This window comes from Carcharodon carcharias, chromosome 11, assembly GCF_017639515.1.
Source record: "Carcharodon carcharias isolate sCarCar2 chromosome 11, sCarCar2.pri, whole genome shotgun sequence".
Taxonomy (NCBI): Eukaryota; Metazoa; Chordata; class Chondrichthyes; order Lamniformes; family Lamnidae; genus Carcharodon; species Carcharodon carcharias.
Window position 1 is genome coordinate 70,403,285 of NC_054477.1, and position 24,902 is coordinate 70,428,186.

Here is a 24,902-nt window from a genome sequence, read left to right on the forward strand (position 1 = left end):
CAGTTTAAAAATAAGTGGTCTCCCATTTAACTTGGAGATGAGAGGGAATTTCTTCTCTCAGAGGGCCATTAGTCTCTGGAACTCTCTTCCACAGAGAGCAGAGGAGGCTGGGTTATTGAATATATTCAAAGGCTGAGTTAGATGAATTTTTAATCGACAAGGGAGCCAAGGGTTATGGGGGCCAGCAGGAAAATGGAGTTAAGGCCACAATGAGGGCAGCCATAACAAATGGCAGAGCAGATGCGATGGACCAAACGGCGTACTCCTGCTCCTATTCCTTATGATCTTATGAAATTAGAGTATGGTAAATTTAGGAATGGTGTGGAAGCAGAAACGTTGGGAGATATTTAATTAAGCTCGTTGCTCTCATAGGAAATAAGATTCATGAATTAGGATGAGCCAAATAGGTTTCTTCATTTATATTTATCTAGAGATGGTTTTCTGGGCAGACAAAAATGAGGGCAGATGCTCCAATTAGGTCATTTACATAATTCTCAGAAGGGTGAGGGAAAAGAAAAGGAGAACAGATTATACAAGTCCTCAGTAGCCTCTTGAAATTTTGAAAAAAAAAATCTTTTGAAGTGCACCTTAAAAGTGCACATTTTAAATGTAGCTTGTCCTGAACTCTCAGACTTGTAAAAGCTAAAATATTAATAGAATGGACACATCCTGAATTGGGTACACAGCCATTTGTCTTATTCCATAGAGGCTACTAAATGCTATTAATTGCCGAGTTGCTGTGCATTACCTAAAGAACAATATGTAATTGTTTAAATTAACTTCCACTAACATTGCAGGAATGAATAGAATTAAAAGTCTGATTTCAGAAAATGCAATCCTGTTTGTGGTAATCAAAAAAAAATGCTACCAGTTATGATAATTGCATTATCCTTTAAAGCTTATAGTTAGCAATCCACTTAAATGTTGCAAGTGTCAAATGGTTTGTTCATCAGTGCTGGGTTGCACACCTTACCACATCTTACAGAATGTCTCAACAAATGAGAACCTCATTTCAGCAACTAGGCACTGCAAGCCCTTTTGTAGACTGTTTAGGAGCACTGATGACAAAAGTTGTATTAAGGATCCCATTGTCCTTTAAAGACTCAGTTTTGCAGCAAATAGCTTCTTCAGGAAACTGCAGCAGAATGCTTCTGGAACGTGCTTAATCCAGCCTAGACCTTCAAGGCCCCTCCATGGTTTGTAAAAACAGGAGTCGCAAAGGCCTGAAGAGTCATACGGACTTGAAACATTAACTGCGTTCTTCTCCGCAGATGCTGTCAGACCTGCTGAGTTTTTCCAGCTACTTTGTTTTTGTCGCAAAGGCAGTTGTCTGTTCTTTGTGCGGTCTTCACTTTCTGGTAGATAAACCTGTTTTACAATTATATACAAAGTTGCTTTTACCTTTCTACAAAAGGTAATCAGCCAGGCAGCCTAGGCTATGTTTTAAGTCCATCATGAAGGCCATGGATCTCACGCACTGGTACCGCAGAGACAGCAAGTCTCTGAAATGCTAAACGAATAGAAGATAATGCAAACTGGGGTGAGTTCACAGATCACAGGACTGGTGCAGCCAAGGGATGAATGTCAGGGCTGGAATTAAGTGTTAGGAATTCAAGGACCAACCTACTAAAGAGCTTAGTGACTGTAACATGAGGTCCTCCACAGAAAGCTGCAACCTTAGCATCACAGTATGTGTTGTCTTTGGAGCACAATTTCCTCTAATAAATCTATAAGCAAGGGGTTTTGCATCTAGGACTTCCATTCCTGGCACATGGACAAAAATGACAAGATTTGCATCCCAAAACAGACTACATAATGAAGTGTCATGAAGTTTTTTTTGTTTGTGGGGTAAGAGACTAGCTAAAAGGTTTTAAACAAGTCTCCATTGTGAAGGGTGGGACTTCCAGCAAGAACATTGAGCTTTCCGATCAGTATAGTATGAATGAACTTTACAATGTTAGTGCACATAAGACGAGGGCAGAGCCTGTTGATGTTGCAGAGTTGGAAATGATGTAGGGTTTGAAGGAGTAGCTCAGGGTCAAACAACATACTGATTTCGCACACCTTCTGGCTCAGCTTGAGCCAACCATCAGGGAGAGGATTGGGTCAGTCACACGAGTCAAACAGAATGTATTTAGTCTTGTCAACAGTGAGTGAAAGAAGTTCTCTCTTATCCAATCTTAATGCTGACATGGTAGTTAGACAGCAGAGGGGTGGAGAAGCCTTTATACATGCTAGTTTTGGTGGGATAGCTATAATAGAGCCATAAGCATTTCCACAGAGGAGAAAAGGAGAAGGAGGAGGGATACAGTGTAGAACAGAATTGAAAGGTGAAGGGAATAGCCCACCACAGTCAGAATCATATGATTTTGATCAGGGCAAAATCAGTTTGGCAGAACTTCTGTCAATAGATCGTGTGTTGTATTTCTATGTAGCTTTTAGTTTTGGAAGGCTGCCAATATACATTTCAAACCAATTGCATTAAAGAATTCCAGCCCCTCCCACCTCATACACAGTAGATGCTGTAAAGCAGTTGATAAGACATAGCCATTTTGAACTAGTCATGAAATCTTGAGCCCAGTTCTCAGAAGTTTATCACTCTTCAGAAAATAGTTGAACTGATATATGCTTTGCCCAATACTCAAGAATATGCAGGAGTTAACTTCTCAGCTTCAAGGTGTCAACTGTAGTGCAAAGTGGAAACTCAGGCTCACACTGCACATTATCTACCAATCATTTAAGTCACGCAATTAGCCACCAGTGGGGGATCATATTGCACCTCCACTTTATGCTAAATATTAAAACATATATTAAAAACATAACATATTTTGCTTTGTAACATTGTGATCACACTGCACACATCAGGAATCAATTTTTTCCCACAATAACCTTCCATCTATGAAAGACGATGGACACGCAGGAAACAAATCCATTTCAGATGGGGTGTCTTCATATGGCACATCTTTACTGATGGCTGGAGAGGCCAATCCTTGAGAAGCAGGTTCTGTCACAGGTGTCTCAATGAAGCTACCAAGTATCATTGTGGATTGTTGTTTTCAGTGTTGGCATCTGTTGCCAGGTTGCTGCAGCAACTGGTCATCATGGTGGTGCACGCCAGCCCACAGGAGGTGCAGCCATTTTCCTCTTTGGTCAGCTAGTGACTCCCTGGTGTAACACTCAATGTCTAGAGCCTTCATGTCATGCTTGCAAGCATTCTTGAAGCAGAGCTTTGGGCGTCCGTCAGGTTGTTTGGACCTGGCTACCTTCTTCATACATAAAGTCCTTGCATGTGTGGCCGTCTTCCATCCTGCGGACATGCCCAAACCAACAATGTTATCTCTGTGTGAAGAGTGCTAACAAGCTTGGGAGCTGTGTTAATGATTTTGTCCTGCCAGAATATACCCATAATGTACCACAGACAGCCAAGATGGAAATTGTTGAAGTTCTTTTCCTGACAGCTGTAAGTCATCCATGTTTCATACACATACAGCAAGGCGCCAAGAATACAGGCCTTATGAAACATTATAAGGATTCAAATATATGATTAATATACAGTCAAATATGAAAATATTAATCTGTTGTTATATCACAATATAGAGAGAGGTAACAGCTGCAAGTCAAGGATTATTTTGTACTTTGGAAAGAAATGCAAATTCCCAAGTCACTTCGCAACTGATCAGCAGTTAATGTAGGCCATCATATGAAAATGTTAGTTCCTTTTATCCAATACTTTGTAAAAGACTCATTAGCATTTAAATAAGGTACGAAGCTCAGAACTTGAGGGGGAGGTCTGTGACAGCTATCGAGAAAGCTGCAGGCAAAGTCAGCACATCCAAGGCGCTGGGGAATATATATAAAAACCAAAAACTAGCTCACTCACTTCAAAAGGACAGAATCAAAATTCAAATGTTTAACAATATTTTGATCATGATATTGTTCAAGTGCTTGCCCCCATGCTAAATTTAAATAGGATTAAAATCTCTATTGTTAAATAGATTATATGAAATGCAATTTTACTATTACTAAGTGCAGTCCTAATATCTCCACATTAACAACAGCCTGCTGTCCTGTTTGTTATTAACTTGGTCCAAACTATATACAACGAGCTTCCAGTTAGACATTCTTAACATTGAATATTAATTTGCAATGGAGTGCATAAATCAAGATGAGTTGCTTGAAGCTACCTGAGATAGACTCATTGGCTAGAATTTTTCTGTTGGTGTGCGGAGGTGGGCCCCACATGCGCACGCATAAAATGACACGTGGTGAAATCCCGACGTCACCACACGCCATCATGATATTTCGTTGATCTCCAGTATGCGCCCACCATTAATTAACAGGCCACTTAAGGCCTTTGAGGTGCCAATCAACGCTGATTTTTCAGCGCCCATGCAATCTTCGGGTTGGCACACAGGTGCAACAGGCAGGCAGGTAGAACACGTATGTATAAACCTCATCCATGGGCGGGATAAGAGAGCTCACGGGGGTCGCAAGTGTGCTCTCTCAAATTTTGATTTTTTTAAAGTTACTGATACTTGCCTGTGTGATCTGCAATACTTCAAAAATGCATACCAGCTGCTTGGTCTGGGCTCACAACCTTCAGGCCAGCACTCTGCAGTGAGGAATCTTTTTTGGGCCTGCAAGTTTCAGGAAGCCTTCCCTTAGCCTGGGAATGGGAGCTGAACTCTCCACTGGAGCCACCTCCTCTGAGGACGAAGGGAGGGCTAAAAGGGGGAGGAGGCCAGGAGTCCACATTCAGCCTCCAGGGGAGCCACCTTTGGGAGGAGAGGCGCAGGCACAAGGGGTGCAAGACCAAGAGGTAGACCAAGGCAGAAGGGGCCTCAGAAGACGCCACTATCCTGTTGCCAGGGTATCCTGGCCTCGATGACCTTGGCGGTCGTCCTCTGGCCTGTGGAGCCTGTGCTGGCCCCGCCTGGCAGGGAGCTGCCAGTTCCACAGCTGGCATCTCCACAGTCGTCGCAGCCTCACCTGATGCAAAGGTCGCTGGGAGAGGGGCAGAGGAGCTGCCGCCCTCATCTGGAGCACCTGAGAGGTCCCCGCAGAGACAACAGGCAGCTGCTGCTCCGACGTGAGGTCGCTTCGGACCTCCCTGATCCAAGTGGATGGATGGGACTGAGCTGGGAAACTTGGTGCCCAGACCATCTCCCACATTGGCAATGACCAGCTGAGGTCAATGCCGATGTGAGGGCTTGTTGGTCAGTGCGCATCCCCAGGAAGATCTGATTGGTTGCCTGGAGGAGCCTCTCCACAAGAGTAGCCACTCGCTCCATGAGGCTCAGTGCTTGGCGATAGTTCACGTAGATTCCTCCACTACAGACACCAAGCCAAGCGTAGCCTCATGTATCTCCACCAGGTGCTCCCACACACCTGGCCGCATTTCCTGCGTTTGCTGCATCACGGGCGACTTGAGAGGCACATCATCAGGCACTGACTGAGTATGTGCCTGGTCCCCTGCAGCCTCAGTAACTTGCAGCCATGCTTTGGTGAGGCTGGCTGGTCTGCTGCTGCTGTCCTCAGGGGAGAGGACTTCACTCCATGCCCTGACTGTTTCTAAGGTCACCTCCAGGGATATCTTCCGTCCTTCCTGCAGCACATCCCTCTGCAAACACTGCCACCATTGCAAATCCTGTTGGGGCCCCTTAGAGATCCTTTATTGCTGCTTTAAGCCCATCATCTTATCATCTTCCCTGATTTGAGGGGGGATGTTCATTGCTCTGAGAAAGAGTAATGGCAAAGTGGACAATTCAGTGTTGAGTTCTGGACGGGAAAACAGTTCAGCATTCCAGCAAGGACTAAGCTGGGAAGATTCTGCCCAATGGGCAGAATTTTCTGCCTGTCAGACAGGCGGAGCGGGAGTGGGTGCCACCCGGGATCGGGTCTGCTCCGCTATTTTACGTGGGTGGGTCAATTAAGAGAAAGAGACTGCTGGTGCCATGGGCACTCTGTCTCTGCCAGCTCCTCCAGTGACTGCGAAGTGCCCTCGCCACTGTGCCCTGGGACACTAGCCAATGTTCTAATTCCCACTGAGATGCTAGTATCTGCGCTGGTGACTGCCTGACAGAGATGGTGTGATGCTGGTGAGCCCGTGACTTCAGGGCCCTCAGGTGTGAGAGGGGGCCCCTGTGCCTCCTCCTCCCGGCCCTGCTCTGCTGATGCTGAAAGGAAGATCAAGGATATTGTCTCTACGTTAACTGGTCCAATGTCAATGTGCATCCCTGTCCCTCGGATCATTGTGTGCTCATCCTTCCATAAGCAATGGTCAAGCCATGTTGCAAACTTCAATCACTGACCACTCAGCAGTGCCACGGCTGTTGGGAGAACAATGGTGACCTCACTGCTGGGCAAACATACCTGCCTGTGGCACCCCAGCCTCACCGACACCGGTGGACCTGGGCACATGGTGCCTCTCCAAATCTAGGGCCTCCTACTTGAAGCAGCTGAGAATCGCCAGCAATACCAGCCCTCCCCCAGTCCTCCCCCACTCAGTGGCATTATGTGCATTCTTCTCTTGAAAAGGAGAAAAGAGCATTGATTAGTGCTACTTGTACCTGGACTATCTTCGCAGACAGCCCACCCCAGCCAGAGTGGGATATCGCAGGTCTCCCCTACCTCCTCACCCAGCTGCTGCCAAACACTCTCACTAAGATGCCAAGCCTGTCCCCTCCACCACCCCCTTGGACACAAGCTGCCTACATCACATTAGGCACCACACGGTCTAACCTTCCATAGCAAAGAGACACAAGCATGGGGAGTGCAGAGGGCAGCAGATCAACTGGTGCCAACGCCACCTTGAAGCTCCCCTCCCAACATGTCATCACCCTGACTTTGACATGTCCTGGAGTTCCAGCACTGCGCCTAGGTGCAGCTCCTCCAGGTTGACCCCAAAACAGTCATGTGGGTCTCAGTGTACCACATGCTGTGGGTGCAGAACCCATCTCTTCACCACCCTCTCAGGGTGACCTTGGCATGGGCAATATCTGCTCACCCACCCAGCAAAGGACAATGATTCAGTGCTGCCACTACATTCAGACTTGTGGGGGGGGGGGGGGGGGCACCAGTGGAGAAAGCCTACCTGTTGGGTTGACCAGTGCCAACATGGTACTCACCCTCCCTGAATGCAAGAGGTCATTGAAGTGCTTGCGACACTGGATCCAGGTGTGCCGCACCACGTCGGGGGAGCTCACGACCTCCGCCACCTCCTCCCAGGCATGTTTCATCAAGGGGGGGAGCCTCCACCTTCCGTCCTGGGGAACCAGCATCTCCCAACGTGTTGCCACCTCCTCGAGGAGGGCAGCAAGGCAACCGTCAGAAGAACGAGGGGCACGGTGCACCCCTGCCCTACCCTCCTGACCAGCCTGCTCATCAGCAGCGCTCTGGGTCGCTCTTCCACTGGCCTTGATTCACAGCCTTCGAAAGGCTGCAGCAGCTTTTTTTAAACAGGCCACTGGGGTCGCTATTGGACCCGGTGGTCATTGCAGCCCCGCTGCCGCCCACCCACTCCTGCTGTCCTCGGGAGCCGCGTTCATGCTGGGTGGGCCTTAATTGGCCTGCCCATGTAAAATAGCGGTGCGGACCCGATCCTGGGCTGTGCCCATCCGACAGGCAGAAAATTCTGCCCATAGGTCAGAATCTTCCCAGCTTAGTCCCTGCTGGAATGCTGAACTGTTTTCCTGTCCAGAACTCAACACTGAATTGTCCACTTTGCCATTACTCTTTCTCAGAGCAATGAACCTCCCACCTCCGATTCCCTGCTCAAATCAGGGAATGTGACAAGATGATGGGCCTAAAGCAGCAATGAAGGATCCCTAAGGGGCCCCAACAGGATTCGCAATGGTGGCAGTGTTTGCAGGAAAAAGTGCAGTGTGAGGGAGGGATGTTGTGCAGGAAGGACGGAAGGTATCCTTGGAGGTGACCTTAGAAACAGTCAGGGCATGGAGTGAACTCCTCTCCCCTGAGGACAGCAGCAGCAGACCAGCCAGCCTCACCAAAGCATGGCTGCAAGTTACTGAGGCTGTCAGGAGCTGAAGTGTGGTGCCTTGGAACTGGATCCAGTGGCAGTAAAGGGTCAATGACCTCATGTGGTCTGGCAAGGTGAGTGCCATTTCATTGTCACCATTACTATTGCTAGCTTTTTCTCCCCAGATTTATTTAATTAATTGAATTTAAATTCCCCAGCTGCTGAGGTGAGATTGCGCTTTGGATCAGGCCTCCAGCAATTAGTCCAGGAACATATCTGTTATGCTACTGTATCCCTAGCTGGCATCTCATCATCTGCCCTTGATAGCCTCCATATTGTGCAAATCTCTACCACATGCCTCCTAGTTCTTCTATGGCCTACACAAGCATACCATCCCCAAGGTACCAAATTTAAAATACCCATCCTTGTCCCTCCTTAAGTCCCTCCAAGGTTTCATCCAACCCTATCTCCTCAATATCTTCCAGTCATATATTCTCCCTTCACCTCCCGCACCTCACCACCCCACCCTTCACTCCCAAACACACTTGTTCTTCATACTCTGGCCTCATGTGCCCAACCTTCTTTTTGACCAGCATTAGCAGGGCTTTCAGCTGCTTGACTTTGACTCTGTGGAGAACGGTGTTACTGCTGGCTCAAAAATGTCAGCAAATAAAGGAGAAAAAAATGGATGCCATTGCCCAGATCTGTTCCTGCTTTCCTCATGCACAGCATCTTTGTCCCCACTACCAACGGCCAACCGCCAGCCCCCCTCCCCGCAACCCCCACCCCCAACCCACCCCTAGCAGCCATAGATGGATAAAAGGAAAATCACTGTGCAGAACATTGAACTGATTATGTGCCCAGGGCAGTTTGGAGCTTACAAATGAACATCAGATTGGCCGAAATTTATATACAAATCCCGTACTGTTTTAATAAACCAGAGTAGAAGAGTACAAGTCTGGCAGAAACATCTGTATATTAGGCTAACTACTGTTGGCAAAATCTGAAACAATTAGCATGAACTGGAACAATGCCACCTGACTATTTAAGATACACTAGGAACCCCTGCATACCGTTACAGTGAGAAGGATATATTTCAGGTTTTCGTGTGTGTAGCACCTAATGAGAATAGGAATACAAGAAGTAATTTTTAAGAATTGTAATATTATTTATAGCCTTTCAAGTCCCAGTAGGTGGGGCAACAACAATTACCATTACTAGAAAATAGAGAATAGTTTTAAGTTCAGTTGTTTAAGAGATGCTAATCAGAAATTAAAAGTGTAAACTGTAAAGCAGGATATGTTGTGGTAGCAAGCCATACAGATTAAGAAGGGTCCAGGTTTGGGCCCTGGTTTATGTTGAGTAGGCTTATCTTCATGATAACAATAGTATCTTTGGACTGGTCAGGTGGGGGAGATAAGTCTAGTAGAAAGATCTGTATAGTAGACTAACTACTGTTGGCAAAATCTGAAATGATTAACATGAACTGGAACAATGCCACCTGACTATTTAAGATACACTAGGAACCTCTGCATACCCCCGTTTCTTCTGAGCTTTCGGCCAGGAAAGCCTACAGGAAACTGTACATATAGATGTCCAGTGACAACAGGATCATAAGAGCAAAATACTGTGGATGCTGGAAATCTGAAACAAGAGCAAAAGTTGCTGGAAAAACTCAGCAGGTCTGACAGCATCTGTGGAGAGAAAGACAGAGAAAACATTTCGAGTCCGTGGGTCATACAGACTCAAGACATTAACTCTGTCAGACCTGCTGAGTTTTTCCAGCAATTTTTGTTTTTGTGACGACAGGATCATACTTGGCTTTGCTGGCCTCCATGCTAATGTTTGCTATCCAAATGTACACACAAAGATCAGCTACTTAGGGAAGTTACAAAATTGCTGCCAGTGCAATTGACTTCGTATCCCAACATACATTAATATCTCTGGGAGATAACTAAATAAACTAATTCAACCAATGATCTATAAAGACATACTTTTTGTTCCTCTAATCAAAGTTAATGAAAAAAATATGAAATATGAAGAAAGATTTATTGGGGTTATCTTCATTAGAACAAAGGAAATTATGGAGCAATTTGACAGAGGTGTTTAAAATTATGAAGGGATCAGCCAGAATAGATGGAAACAAATATTTTTGGTTCAGGGTTCAGAACTAGAGGATGGGGATGTAACATTGAGCAAAGATTTAGAACAGGGAGTAAGAGAAAGATGTTTTTCAAATAAGAATTGTCAGGTTGTGGAATGCATTAATAATAAAGCACAAAACAGGTCAACATTTGAGAATAGGCTAGATAGGCAGTTGAAGCAAAAATGGGATAAACAGAAAGTGGGGATAGTGTGGACAGAGGGGATTAGGACAACTGTTCACATAATGATGAACAATTTGGATTGGTTGAAACAAATAAATGTTTAGTCTCTGTAATTCTATGCAATGCCATTACCATATCCTTCACCACTTCCAGTCTGAAGCCTTCCAGATTAGGAGACCATATTGTTTAAAGTAATCCACAACATGATTGTGACTTGCAGTTCCTCCTTATATTCCATGTCCTTTCCTGTTGCCTTCAATACTGTTGACCATTCTATTCACCACAAATTCCTTAATAGTTCACCTCTGCATCATGACTCTCTCAATTTCATGTGTGCAATGGCTACAATCCCATTCCTTTAGTTACTGCAGATGTGCCCCTAACGTTTTATCCTCAGCCCAATATTTTGCATGCTATCCTTTTGCAATGTTGTTGCAACACTGGGTTAACTTTACATCCATGCCAATGACACCCAGCTTTATTTTTCCATCTTATTCATTGATGTATGCAGCCTTCATTTCCAACTGCCTATCTGACATAAAAGGCTTCAATAAGCAAAAAATGCTCCTAATTTAAATTCACCAAAATTCAGGTCATCCTTTTCACTCCAGAAACACCTTATGCCTCATACCATGTGGTTCCATGGCTGCTTGTGGGCTAAACACATAGTGTGGAATTAATGTGGATGCTTTGACCCTGAGCTCAGTTTCCTTCTATACATCCAGTCACTAAGGTCACGCTCATCTCCACAATATCACCTGCTTCAGCCACCATCTCTCCCGTCTGGCTGAATTTTTTTGCATTGTTCTACTTTAGACATTCATAAGTTGCAAGTCATCTAGGTCCTCATCTACAATAAGGTCAGCATCCCCATCACATCGCCTGTAGCGTTCCATTTGCTTCTTGTCCTTCATGTCTATACATATTCCCCAACTCTAAGTAATGACCTATTATGACAGCGTAACAACCATTGGCACACCAACTCCAGAACCATCTGCAGTGGTGCCAAGGTCAGTGTCCCAGTTGTTATGGCCTTGGAAGAGACCAGTAACATGTTAAATATGTTTTGATTGGAAATCAGAAAACCAGATATTTACTAAGAGAATGAAGCCACAATGTTCACCGTTTAAAACAAAATAATTTTATGATACAAAAATCAAAGAAAATGATTACTAATAACTACACTTTATCTTAAGTAGTTATGGTGAAGATATTAAAAGTACAATGAACACAGGTACTTAAACCAAAGTTCTTAACTCAACTTTCCTTCTATGCCCATTTGACTTACACCCCCCTCCCTCCAACACCCCACCCCCCAAACTCAAGCCAGATACTTACCAAAAATTGGAAGGTTAACCATTTGGTCTGAGTCCTGTTTCAACGATTTATATAAAGGCTGAGATTCATTGGGATTTCCGTTTACTTATGACAAGGTGGTCTCTTCAGATCTCATCCAACCGCCCCACAGCTGTAGACTCCCTGTTCAACAGAAACGTCGCTAGCATCTTAAGTATAGCCACCAGGTTCTAATATTCTTTAACTGTACAGGCTTGTATCTAAAACTGCCTCTTTCTCTCTCTTCTTGGCTTGGCTATACCTAGAAGTCCAACTTACTGTCAGGAGCGTTTCAGTTAACAAGAGGTTTAAACTCTTTTAACCAGAACATAGTAATTCAACTGAACTCTCTTTGAAAGAGATGTTCCTTGCAGCAAGCTTATTCTAAATTAAAAACTTTGCTTGAGACCAGGGCCACACCCACAATCTATAACCCCTATGACTGACCCTTCTTTTTTCTTTCTATTGTTTATTCCCCAGACAAATTGATCACAATAATTCTTTCAGGGAAACCTAATTCTTAAAAGGGACGATCACCCCAATATAAAACATAAGTTTTTTCCTAGAAGCACATGGGCAATCACACAGTCACAGTATACTGCTAGCAGACTGCTGCTGCAGAGGCTTTGAGTTCAAATGGAAGAGGATGTTGTTCTGTTTCAAAATGGCAGAGATAGCTGTTGCATAAGTCTTCGCTGCCTGCGCTCTGTTCCCACACAGGTTCATGGATGTACTGAGGACATGGCTGGAATAAGCACTTAGGAAGCTGCTGCCTCTCAAGGAAAAACCACATCAAACCTATACTGAACCCCCTCCTGCTCATATGACAGAAATATAGGGCAACCAGTAGGTAGAACAGCCAGCCATAACAGCATGGGATGTGCTGGCACCAGTTATATGACACAGCACAAGCTACCTCAACCCCCACAGGTTCTCGCTTATACCTGCTAATGGGGAAGCACAGTGAAGGTACAGAAGATTAGGATGAAGATGACACAAAACACGTTAATTGCTGCAAAACGAAATATATCTCCATACACCAAGTCATTTTCAGGGCATTCAATTTGGTAGCACTTTAAACAGTGTTAGGAGCGTGATCTGGATATCATGGTAGTTGAGATAGTGCAGTGGCCAATTTGGCTGCAGATACTTTGGGCCACTTTATTATACACATGTGGAGTGGACAGAGCACTGACCAGATGTGGTACTTCTCTGAAGATCTCCTCCAATGTATCTCGCCTGCAACAACTGGACTGGATTTTATGTTTTTTGGTAGGGGAAGAGAGTTGAAACAGAAACTGAATTGTCCGCTCACTGTTGCCCCCACTGTCTCAGCTCATCGATGACCAATTAATGGCCATCCAACGGAAAGGTGGTCAATTAGCAGAGCAAAGGGGACTCCACACCCAATCGGGGATCTAGGCTGGGACGCCATGCAGCAGAGGGGTTATGCCATTAACAGGAGGTTGGTCACAGCTACAAATTTAAAGGCTCCCTGCTCGCTGAGACTTTTATTTCTTATGGCATACTCCAAAAAGCAAAAACGAAAGAGCTTAAAACACGTACAGATGCTGCCACCTTCACCAGCAGAATCTGCTGCTACATTCAGCCATGAACCCAGTGGCAGGTTTTCTTCTGCCCTTGTACCAGCTCATTGTAGAACACTCCCAAACCATTTCTCAACCGACACCCAAAAAATTGCAAATGATTGGGTTGTTAACTCGCTTAATAGCTTGATAATTAGTCATTTCAAAATGGTGGCATGGGATTTCGATTTCCATGCCCATTTGCCTTGTGTAATTTCAGAATCTGGAATGATGACATCATATTGCCAACTGTTTGCTGGGGCAGGGGACGGGTGCAACCTGCCGGAAATGAGGCATTCAAATCTGTCCCATTATTTCAACAGGGCTGTTTTCTGGCTCACCATCAGTGTCATGCTGTGTCCTTGGCTGTAATTGGGTCTCCTCCTTCTCCATCTGTTGTATAATTAGTCTTTTCTAGGTGTCCAAGTTTGCAGATTACAATAATATTTAGATACAGTGGTAGGATTATACTGTTGGGCCCCCAATGATCTGTCCAGACATACGATGGCTTCAAGATGCCTATAGTGTGTTTTGACTCTGTTGAATATATGTACCTCACTACACAGAGTCATAGAGGTCTACAGAGAGTCTGCGCCGGTCAAACAAGTACCTAACTATTCTAATCCCATTTTCCAGCACTAGGCTCGTAGCCTTGTATGCTATGGCATCGCAAGTGCACAACCAAATACTTCTTAAATGTTATGAGGGTTTCTGCCTCTACCACCCTTTCAGGCATTGAGTTCCAGATTCCCACCACCCTCTGAGTGAAGAAATTCTTCCTCACAGATCCTCTAAACCTCCTGCCTCTTACCTTAAGTCTATGCCTCCTGCTTATTGATCCCTCCACCAAGGGGAAAAGTTCCTTCCTGTCTACCCTATCTATGCCCCTCATAATTTTATACACCTCAATCATGTCTCCCCTCAATCTCCTCTGCTCCAAGGAAAATAACCCCAGTCTATCCAATCTCTCCTCATAACTAAAACTCTCCAGCCCAGGCAAAATCCTGGTAAATCTCCTCTGCACTCTCTCTAGTGCAATCACATCCTTCCTATAATGTGGATTCCAGAACTGCATGCAATACTCTAGATGTATATACCTTCAGACAATTTCTATTGCAGTGCTATTCCTGCGATTGAAATGATCTGAAGGTCAGTTCTGAGCTGACATCCTGTGAAAGGCCGCTTTCCTCAGAAATTCCCAAACCGATATGTCTGCGTCAATGGTCTGTAGACAAGGTCAGCTTGCCTCTGGCACAGTAGAAGCAGGTTGTAACATATCCTTTCACTGCCTTTTTCCCCCCTCTGAATAGCAGAAAAACAGAAGAACCTCCATTAATTTTTCCAAATCCATAATTTTGTTTGTAACAATGATAAATTTTATTGGTATAAAACTTCTGAAAATAAACAAAAAGCCAAAAATCTGGAGTTCAAGTCCATTTCCATACAAGGTCCAAAGAAAGCAGTCCCTTTAAATGTCCCTTCTCAGTCCAGATGTGCCTTATCCTGACGGCCAGTTTCAGTATTACTAATGCAAGTTCTTAATCTTCTACTGCTCAATATTAGAGACATCTGCTTACCATATACCAAAGGAAAATTCTATTCTCTCAAATTGTACTCCAGACTTCAGTTGAAGTCAAAATAAACATGATCAAAATGCAAATAAAGGAAATGTATGCCATTATGTTACAGATGCTGGTAGCTTCTTGAAATTATTTAATTTCAAAACTAACAATACCACCAGCCCTATTATAAATCTTGACGTGTACACTTCAGAATTTGGGTCCACTTAATCCAAGCATCAACATGTCTACATGGACAACCATTTTTGGAAGACTTGCAGCTGGGGAAAATTTGTCATGGAAAATGGTTTCAGTTCCTTTTCTCTGTGTATTGGTTAAGAAAAAATCCTAAAATATTAAGATTCAGCTAAGGGCAAATCTGAACACAATATTTTAAGAAGTTTTGATCAACATTTAAAACATTTTCTTCATCCACTTTAAAGATATACTGTTAAACAACTGAAGTGTTAAACAAAATTAAACAAATACAGTGAATGCATGCATTGTTAAGTGTTAAAAAATACAACTTACACAATTTTACAAAAGCAACAAGGTAATGAAATTATACATAGATGCTTGAATTTTAAAGTACTGTGACTTTAGGATAACATGTTATTCTCTATAGACTTTCTCCTGGTCCACTAGGTTTCTTGAAAGGCAGCACATCCTTTGGGAAATATTCTTTGCGAGCTAAATACAAAGTAATTGTACAGTTCTATTGTAAACAAAAGATATAAAATCACACTTAGATCACTGGTAACCTTAAATCATTAAAATCCATTTTTGTTTTGCAATTCATTCATTTTACCTTTGACAAAACAAGTATTCTTTTCTTTCCCCTTTCAAGCGTGTGGAGAAAGACAGATTTTTCAGTCCGCAGCAAAAAAACAGACCATTCCTTACTCTGTCTAGCACAGTCCAATCCAGCCTAACAAACAGAGGCTGAAGTGAGCACTACGTAGGCACGGAACTAAAATTCAACAACTGAAGTTAGGCTAAAGATGAGTCACATAGAATGGAACTTTTATTAGTCATCTCAGAAATCCTATGTTAAGGGTGTTGGCAACAAGCATTAAGTAAGGCTGACAGAATTGGGAATGTTTTTAATTTAAAGAAAATGCTTTTCATGCTGCTGTAGATTGCAAACAGATGTCTGTGTGATGTGTGCCATAAAGAATTTAATAACTCAACAGGTGGTTTCCATTAACAAAAATCAGGAACAGATTTGCGATTTGAAATGAATTTTCACTGAACATACTAATTTCAGAAAAATATCCATTTTTTGATCTTTCAAATTTTGCTTAACTGATGTCTTTCATTAATGTTCAACTAAACATACAGTTGCCTAAAATTGACGATACCTACATTAGCTTAAATACATCGGGAGGAACATTTGTTCAATGAACCACTAAAAGTGGCGCCACGTGAACACATTTTTCCCTCTGATCTGCCCGTCTTAATTCAAATTGTCCGATAATTCAATTTCAACACACAATTTTCATTTGGCCACAAAATGACTGCGTGTTATTAGACATGTTAGATCAGGTCAGAAGGAACATTTTATCAAGTTTATCATGTTTATCGTGGGCTTCAATTTAAACAGAAAAGTCTCCATCTTCTCTGGAAATGGGAAATGCTGAATTTAATGCATAGTCAACCCTCCATATCAATATGTAACATGTTCATTATTGTCACTGGGTAACGATTTGATTTTAATCATTCTTGTCGGGTTATTTGGGATATCCCGCATATTTAATAAACATACTGGAAAGATAGGCATCACTTTAATAGGACCTGAATTGTATGGCTGATTAATATAGAAACGACTGATTGCAGAATACTGCTACAACAATAAGAGTCGCTATACTTCAACTATGCAACGAGAGAAAAAAAGGACCATATTATATGTTTTTCATTTGATGGTAATGTACATTTTTGGTAAAGAATTTTAATGGCAAATAGACCATAAAATACAGAATCAAAGGTGCACGTCTACCAGAAAAGTTATTTTGCTCTAGCTTTTTACTTTGTTTACAGTTAGAACTACCAGGAAGATGAATAATGTTCTCCGCAAAATCTTATGCACAAGTAATGGATCACCATATTTCATCGACAATTATACAAGCAAATGCTGCAGATGCTGGAAATCTGAATTAAAAACTGGAAGTACTCAGCAGTCCTGGAGATTCTTTGGAGAGAGAAACAGAGCTAATGAGCTGGATTATACATTTCCAGAAAGATGCAGGGAACGGAATGGCAAGTGCACGGTCTGCTCACCCCATCCCACCGTTTCAGCATGGCGAATCAAGTATCACCCACCCAATTAGGGGATGCCCGGCAGGAAGGTGGCCAACTAGCTTCATGAAGTGGACTCCGTGCCCAGTCGGCAGTTTAGGCTGGGACATCTGGTGGCAGAGGAGTTAGGCTGTGAACCAGAAGTCAGTCGCAGCCAGCAAGGTTGGTGGCAACTTGAGAAGAGATCCACGTGTGGCCAAAAAAGTGGTTTGAAAGAAGGCTAGGAAAGCAGAATCCATACGTGACACTGAAACATCGGAGCAGCAGCAGGTGAGCGCATGTTTTTCCATTCTGGTGATGATTGCCTCAGCAGGAGCCCTTAGGACCCTTGCCAGGGAGAAAAGAACATCTGAGCACCTCTCCCATTTCCCTTCAGAATAACTAGTGTTCAGAAAAAGAGTCATATTCTACCCTCTAGCACTGTTTGTATCTCCAGGGAGATGGAAACTCAACCTGCGCATTTCCGGCAGTATCAACCTTGAAACTTCACCACATCTTTCATCTGGCAGGACGAATGGACAGGCTGAGGCCAGGGACAGTCCTAAGTTTCAATGCTGACTCCCAGCGAGTCTTCCTCCAGGTTGTGAGTGACTGTCAGGATGCCCTCATGCTAAGGGATGGCAAGAGGAGACCACCCTGCCACACCAAAGATGCCTGCATGGAGGTCACAGAGGACATCAGCAGCCGTGGGATCATCCAAAGGATTTGGCTGCAGTACTGTAAGAAACCGAATGACCTCTTAGGTTTGTCACAGGTGAGCGTACAAACATTTTGTAGATGGAGCTATACGAGAGGGTATGAGCCTGTGACATGTGTCGAATGTGGGATTTTCTAGTGTCTGGGCCAAATGCAGAAGGCAGAATGAAGCAGATATGTCACACTGCATGGCACCCGAGGATTCTGAGGGGGGGTCTGAAGTCCAAGGCCTGTTAATTTGCAAGGATCATTGGGAAGCAGTGGCTGCTGACAACATACATGTTGGGCACATGAATAACAGCATGATCTTTCCACAGAAGATTCATGACGATGTCTCTTTCTCTTGCAGGAGATGAGGGCACACAATGCCCATGAGAGCTCACAAACCTGGTCATTTTGGTGCCTGTGGGGGAGGACATTTTGAAGTTGGCCAGAAATCAATGGTGCAGGACCACTGGTGGGAGGGCGACCATGCACCTCAGTGGGCACGCGCAAGTTGGCTGAAAGGGTTCCACACATAGATGTGAGCACCTCATAGTTACAAGACCAGCTGCTGGAGACTGAGGTAGTGCAGCCTCTGGCACTCAGAGGAGTGCTGGGGCCAACCTAGATGCTGAGGCCCAGGCCTCAGAGAGTCTTGAGTTGTTCGTCAGGCAGAGATGCTGGAGGTACAGCAAGAGGTGTGCGGAGATGTGGCAGAGATTCCAGAGGGGCTGTGCACACTGGCATGGACAGTGGAGAAATCCATCCAGGCCATGTGTGCTGCGATCACCTGCTCTTCAGAACGCATGGTTTCCTCCATTGAGAGACTGAAGACTGTCATGGAGGGTCAGACCCAGCAGCTCACTGATGGGCTGCTGGTTATGTGTGCTGAAGTGCACTGCATCGTCTTGTCTCTGAGCTCCAGTGCCCAGAGGGGGACGAGGAGCCTGGAGTCGCAGCCAGGTCCTGGGCCCTCTCAGGAAAGCAGGGAGGGCCAGATGGACCTCAGGATAACGGATGACCAGGTGCTGACACCATCAGGGAGGCACCTCTCAGGGCACTCCTGATGGGGGCAGCCTCTCCTCCTCCCTTCTGTCAATGACACCAATGCCTCAGAGTGCCATGGCAACATATGAGACTCCTGCCACCATGCAGGGGGCCCCCATCACACTGGGGCCCTCACAGCCTCAGGCGACCAGAGGATGCCTGCCAAGGTTATCCCAGGCAAAGATGCTGTCAGTAGCTTGCCTCCAGCGCAGCTGGCAGTGAAGTGGGTGGGGGTTGGGGTTGGTGAGGGGGAGGGTGCATACCACACTGTAGCACCTGTAAGAGAATTTAAAAAGCACAATTGTCACACATGAGTTCACAAGAGTGAATGTATAGGATTTTTTGTTTGATGATATGTTCCTTAGATTCAGTATCAATATTAAATGATGGTGTTGTGTTTAGTTGCTGCTCTGTGTTTCATGTGTGTGGGGTACTGGTTTGGATTTTTGTTGCCTGACCGCTATCAAGGGAGTTTGTGCAAATATGTCCCCTCTGAACAGTCTTATATTCTGCCTCACCATTGGCTGGCCCTGGTGTTGATGCATAGGAGATACAAAAAGGAAGTGAGCACGGCAAAGATGTTATCGTTTGACAAATTCCACATTCCTAATTAAAGCATCACATTATAAGAGACTCCAGTATTTCTCTGCCATCTAAAGCCTATTGTACACCACGTTCCACTGCTGGCTGGCATGGCTCCTGCCCCTGCCACTCATCATCTGAGGATGCAACTTGCTCCAATAGATCATCCTCAGCCAGCGCCTCCCCTTCTGGGGTGCCAGGTTGTGTAAGTTGCAGCAAACCAGGCCATTTAGTGAGACATAAGCTGGAGAACGTTGCAGAGAGCATCTTTACAGTCCAAACACTGAAACCTCATTTTAAGCAGATCAATGGTCTGCTCAGTGATGGCTCTGGTAGGTATATGTGGCTCTCATTATACCACATCTCAGCCTCTGTCCGCAGATTTCTCACCCAGGTCATAAACCATTTCTTCAGTGGGTATCCCTTATGTCCAAGAAGCCAACTCTCCAATGGCTCTGGTGGACAGAACATCCGTGGTACCTAGGAGTGTCTAAGGATGTAAGAGTCATGACTACTCCCGGCATAATGGGTACACGCCTACATGATCCTTTGACAATAGTCACAAGTTACACATTTATGGAATAAAAACCTTTTTGGTTCACAAGTGCCCCTGGCTGGCCTGATGGAGTTTTGATGGGTACATGCGTGCAATTGATGAAACCTTGAACTTTGGGGAATCCAGCAATACCTGCGAAGTCTCTGGCTTTCTTAGCCTGACTAATATCATCGGTCGTGAAGAAAATAAGTTATTTCCTCACCTAAACATTGCACCTTCCACCATCTTTATGCTGAATCATGCTGAATGGCCTACTCCTGCTCCAAAGTCCTATGTTCCTATTTTCATGCGAGTTGACACAAAAGCCTCTGGCTGATGCCTGGAATGACCCTGATGTATAAAAGTTCAAGGCCACTGTTATTTTGATAGCAACCAGCATACGGTGAACACTAACATAATTTGAACTGATCACCTCAGCCAGCAATTCACAAAGGGAGATCACTGTCTCCCTGGCCAGACACAGTCTGCAAAGACACTGGCACCCTGAGAGCTGAAGGTAATTCATCGTTTGCCTGGAGACTGTGTGCAGATAGTGTTGTTTCCTGCCATAGAGAACCTGCTGTTGTTGTCTCACTTGTTCAGGCCCTTGCACAGCAGCAGGTCCCTTACCTGCCTGGACCACAGGGTCCTGGGCAGCTGCCCTCCTCTGTCTCCTTCTCCTCCTTTCCCATCCACTGGAGGAGCCCTCTCTAGAGTGCACAATTCCCATGGGAGACAGGCAGCTCCAGTTTCTCTGCTGGAGTCCTCAAACTCCAGGATATCCCTGTCCCCAGCTCACTTCCTCTTCAATCTCTCCTTATTTGCAATGGCAGCTTAAAAACAGTGAACAGATAAAATGTAATAAGATCCAATTTCTGCCACCTTCATCAGCAGATTCTGCTGCTACATGCAGACATGGTTCCATTTGCAGGCTCTTTTATCTGCCCTTGAGCCGTATCTTCATGCTTGGCGTAACTCACTCCCAGTGTTTGTCCTGTGCGCTTCATAAACCTGGAGTAGGCAACATAAAATTTCAGTTGATTGCGCTTTCAACAAGGTCAATTGGTCATTAATTGGATTTTTAATAATGGCCGGGTGGGGCGGAGGTGGGGGGGTGCTTCTGATTTTAGCGGCTGCATGCCTTCCGTAAAATCAGAGACTGGCGTGATGATGTTGGGTTGCTGACCTGACATCATCACATTATACTTTATGTAAGCACGAGGGGTGAGGGTAGGGGTGGGGTCTCACCTTTCATCAGTACTGGAAAAAGTTAGAGATGTAGCAGATTTTAATAAGTACAGAGGGATGGAGAGTGAGGAGGGGGGAAGACGAAGGTCTCTGCTAAGAGTGGAAGGCAGGAGTGATTGAATGATGAAAAGGATCGTGGTGCAGTGCAAGACAGGCAGTAATGAGGCAGAGAACTAACCATAGACTAGAGGAGCAGAAAATAACAAAATTCTGTAATGCTGTTTGGTCAGCTTTTGTTTGTTCGCCAGGTTGACATATATAAACAGAAAATACTCAGTGGACCTGGCAGCATCTTTGGGGAGAAATGCAGAGTTAATGTTTCAGGTCAAAGATCTTTCATCAGAACTTTGGAAAAGTTAGAAAGCTTTGTCATGAAACCTTTTGTCATTAAGGGGAAAATTTTCATGTCAGCAATTGGAAGTGGGACTCAAAAAAATGGCGGGCGAGGCTTGGATTCGCAAGTCCCTCCCACATTTCCAGCCAGCCAATATTTGACTTCATGGGAAAGGGGGAAAGAATAGATTTGTACACACGCAGAAGCTGAACTGGGGAGAGCCAGTTCATTCCAGCGACCACTTAAAGCACACCGGATTTTTTGTTGCTCCTGACACCTTTCAGGAAGGTTTCTGAAGCACAGCTAGATGCTGGAGATGTAAACGCTGCTGGAGGGCAGATTTAAGGTGTGTTGACCTGTGAGTAAGTTTTCTTCAGCATTGGAAGTATTTTAAAATTACCAATAAATTACTGTTTGAAATGCTGGCAGTGCAAAGCAAGGTGGGGAGCAGAGGATGTGAATATCTATGAAGCCCCTCCAGATTATTCACATTATCTGGCACCAGGCAACACTGCCAGTCTAAGCAGCAAAGGATAAGTTTATAAAGGAAGGCTGCTATAAAGAATGGGTGTTGCACCTTCCCAAATCCAGGCCAGAGAAGCAGGACAGTGGCAGCTGTGAAGTCATCATAGCCAGGTACCCGGGCAACAGGAGGCAGAGCCACTAGACTTTGTCTTGATCCTGATAATGTGTGAACTGTAGTAGAGATGCAGCAACCGACAGGTGTGAAGGCAGTGCAATGATTTGTTGGATTTGTGAAACACCTAGCCAAGCTCTTGTCGTCAGAGTGTGAACCTCTTCCCAAGTTCACCCAAAGGATGTTCAGTGGTATTGGGGCACAGAACAAGAATCAGCTTTCACTCACATCAATCAACTATTGAAGACAGGGTAAGTGCTGAGGTATGTTAACGACAAAGTCACCCTGCAATATGATGCCAGTGAAACAGGACTTGGAGCAACCCTCATGCAGCAAGGACAACCAGCTGTGTTTGCATCCAGAGTGTTAATGCAGGTCAAATGACTCTATGCACAGATTGAGAAAGAGTGTCTGGCTATTGTCTTTGCTTGTGAGCATTTTAATCAGTACCTGTTTGGGAGAGACAAAGTGATGGTGGACTCTGACCACAAGCAACTTCAAAGCATCTTTCTCAAACTGCTTCTATTTGTTCCAAAGCATCTACAAAGGATGTTACTTAATTTCCAGAGGTATCATTTGGAAGTGAAGTGCAAGTGATGGAAGCAGATATACATCGCCAAGAGCTGGAATCTCTTTGAAATAAGTTGATGGTGCTCATAGTGAGTGTTAAATCTTCCAGATTCAACAAGAATAAACAAGCATGACATGCTCTGGAAGTCATCAATCCAGCAGAGACATTGAACCTGACAGGTAAGCATGTTACTCAATAGTTAAAAACTAGTGAGCCAGAATTAGTAAAAGAAGTGAAAGACAAGATTAAAATGAAGCAACAGAAACCCGAATTTCACTTTTTTAAAGCTGCCAAACCATTGCCAGAGTTGAGAGTTGGAGAGCCAGTCAGAGTTCAAACATTCAACACACTCAACAAAAGTTAGCCCGCTTGCAACTTGGAACCTGTGTAGAACCGTTGTCACCTCAATCGTACATGGTGAAAGTCACTGACAGATATGTAGTCATATACGTGCAATGGAGAAGCTGCTCCTTCACTGCAGACAGCTGATGAGGAAGATTTGATTTCACCAACTGAGCAAGGAACTGAAGAACAATCATTCCCAGAGATCAACCGTTCCCAAACAAACACAATGGATCAGCAGCAACAATGACCACAGCAGCCACACTTGACATGGCAACAACATTCCCCAAATGTCACCCCAGGAACCAGCATACACCAGATGAACAGCCAACAACAACTCAAACAGGTACCTTTAGAAGACCTGAATGCTTTAAAGATTGGGGCATATGAGAAAGAACAAAGCTTGCTGTTTATGCATGATAATTTTCTTTATGGGTAAATTAGAAATGATAGTGCATGCAACTTTTTTTTGAAAAGGGGATGTTTGAAGAAATACTTCTGTACAAAGTGGCTTGTGATAGCTAAATGTCCCTTTTTCCTTTAAGCTTCAAACTCTTGATAATGCATCTGTGAACAGATTTTCTCTTCCAGCAATATGTATAATACGAAGATTAAATGGTTGTATTAATAGACTTCATCTGAAAAGACTTGCACTTTTGTCTCAAAATTTGTCCAAAAACTTCAAAGGATTATAGTCTGTATAAACAATTGTTTCTGATGAATTGTTTGCAAAATAAATTTCAAAATGCTGCAATGCTAAAACCAAACTCAAAGTCTCTTTTTTGATTGTTGGATATCTTTTCTGTTGTACATTCAGCTTCTGTGAAAAATACCCTATCGGTTTTTCAATTCCAGTATCATCTTCCTGTAACCGTACAGCCCCAATGCCTATATCACTTGCATCAATGGCTAACTTGAATTGGTTGGCATAATTGGGTACTGCCAATACTGGTGTCATAGTTAATACAGTTTTCAAACTATCGAATGACTTCTGACACTTCAGTGTCAGTTGAAACTTTAATAGTTCAGTCAGTGGGACAACCACTTACTAAAATTTGGTACAAATTTCTGGTAAAACCCCTTCATGCCCAAAACTTCTTGTTTTGTTGTAGGCATGGGGAAATCCACAATAGCCTTGACTTTCGCATCTCTCGGAGCCACCGGCCATGTCCAATGGTATGGCCTAGAAATGTAACTTGCGCTTTTGCCAATTTAATTTTAGCCAGGTTCATCACCAAATTAGCTTCTTGTAGTCAAGTAAATAATTCTTCCAGATGCTGTAAATGCTCCTCCCATGTCTGACTGAAAATGATTAGATCATCAATATAAACTGCACAATTACTTAGACCCGCAATTACTTTGTTTGAAATGTTGTAGGTGCATTCTTCATACCAAATGGCATGACTTTAAACTGATATAGTCAACTTGGTGTTACAAAAGCTGGTATCTCCTTTGCTCTCTTCGACAATGGCACCTGCCAATATCCTTTTAGCAAGTAAATTTTTGTGATAAATTTTGATTGTCCTATTCTCTCAATGCAATCCTCCAACCATGGTATAGGATATGAATCTGCTTTTGTCACCACATTCACCTTTCAATAGTCCACACACAGTCTTTGTTTTCCATCCTGTTTCAGTACCAGTACAATAGGCGACCTCCAGTTACCGCAACTAGACTCAACAATAGCATTTTGAAGCATGAAATCAATTTCTTTTTGTGATAGCTTAATGTATAAGGCTGTTACCTTATTGAAGATCATATTCTTATACATACATCATGTAAAGCTAAATGTGTCTTTCCCAACTTATTTCCAGAAATAGGTTTGTGTGACTGCAATTGCTTTTCCAA

At 44.1% G+C, this 24,902-nt stretch overlaps 1 protein-coding gene across 2 annotated transcripts in view; it reads right to left on the reverse strand.

The window, feature by feature from the left end:
- ecrg4a (ECRG4 augurin precursor a) overlaps positions 1 to 15,774 on the reverse strand; it is a 37,178-nt gene extending 21,404 nt beyond the window's left edge. The window contains exons 1-2 of one of the 2 annotated variants that reach the window (XM_041199596.1): positions 15,594 to 15,773; positions 11,644 to 11,784 (exon numbers count right to left, since the gene is read on the reverse strand). The gene's annotated coding sequence lies outside the window, so the exon portion shown is untranslated. Of the gene's footprint in view, positions 1 to 11,643; positions 11,785 to 15,593 lie in introns of both variants that reach the window. The other variant, XM_041199595.1, reaches the window with a different exon arrangement.
- Between the last annotated feature and the right edge of the window lie 9,128 nt (positions 15,775 to 24,902).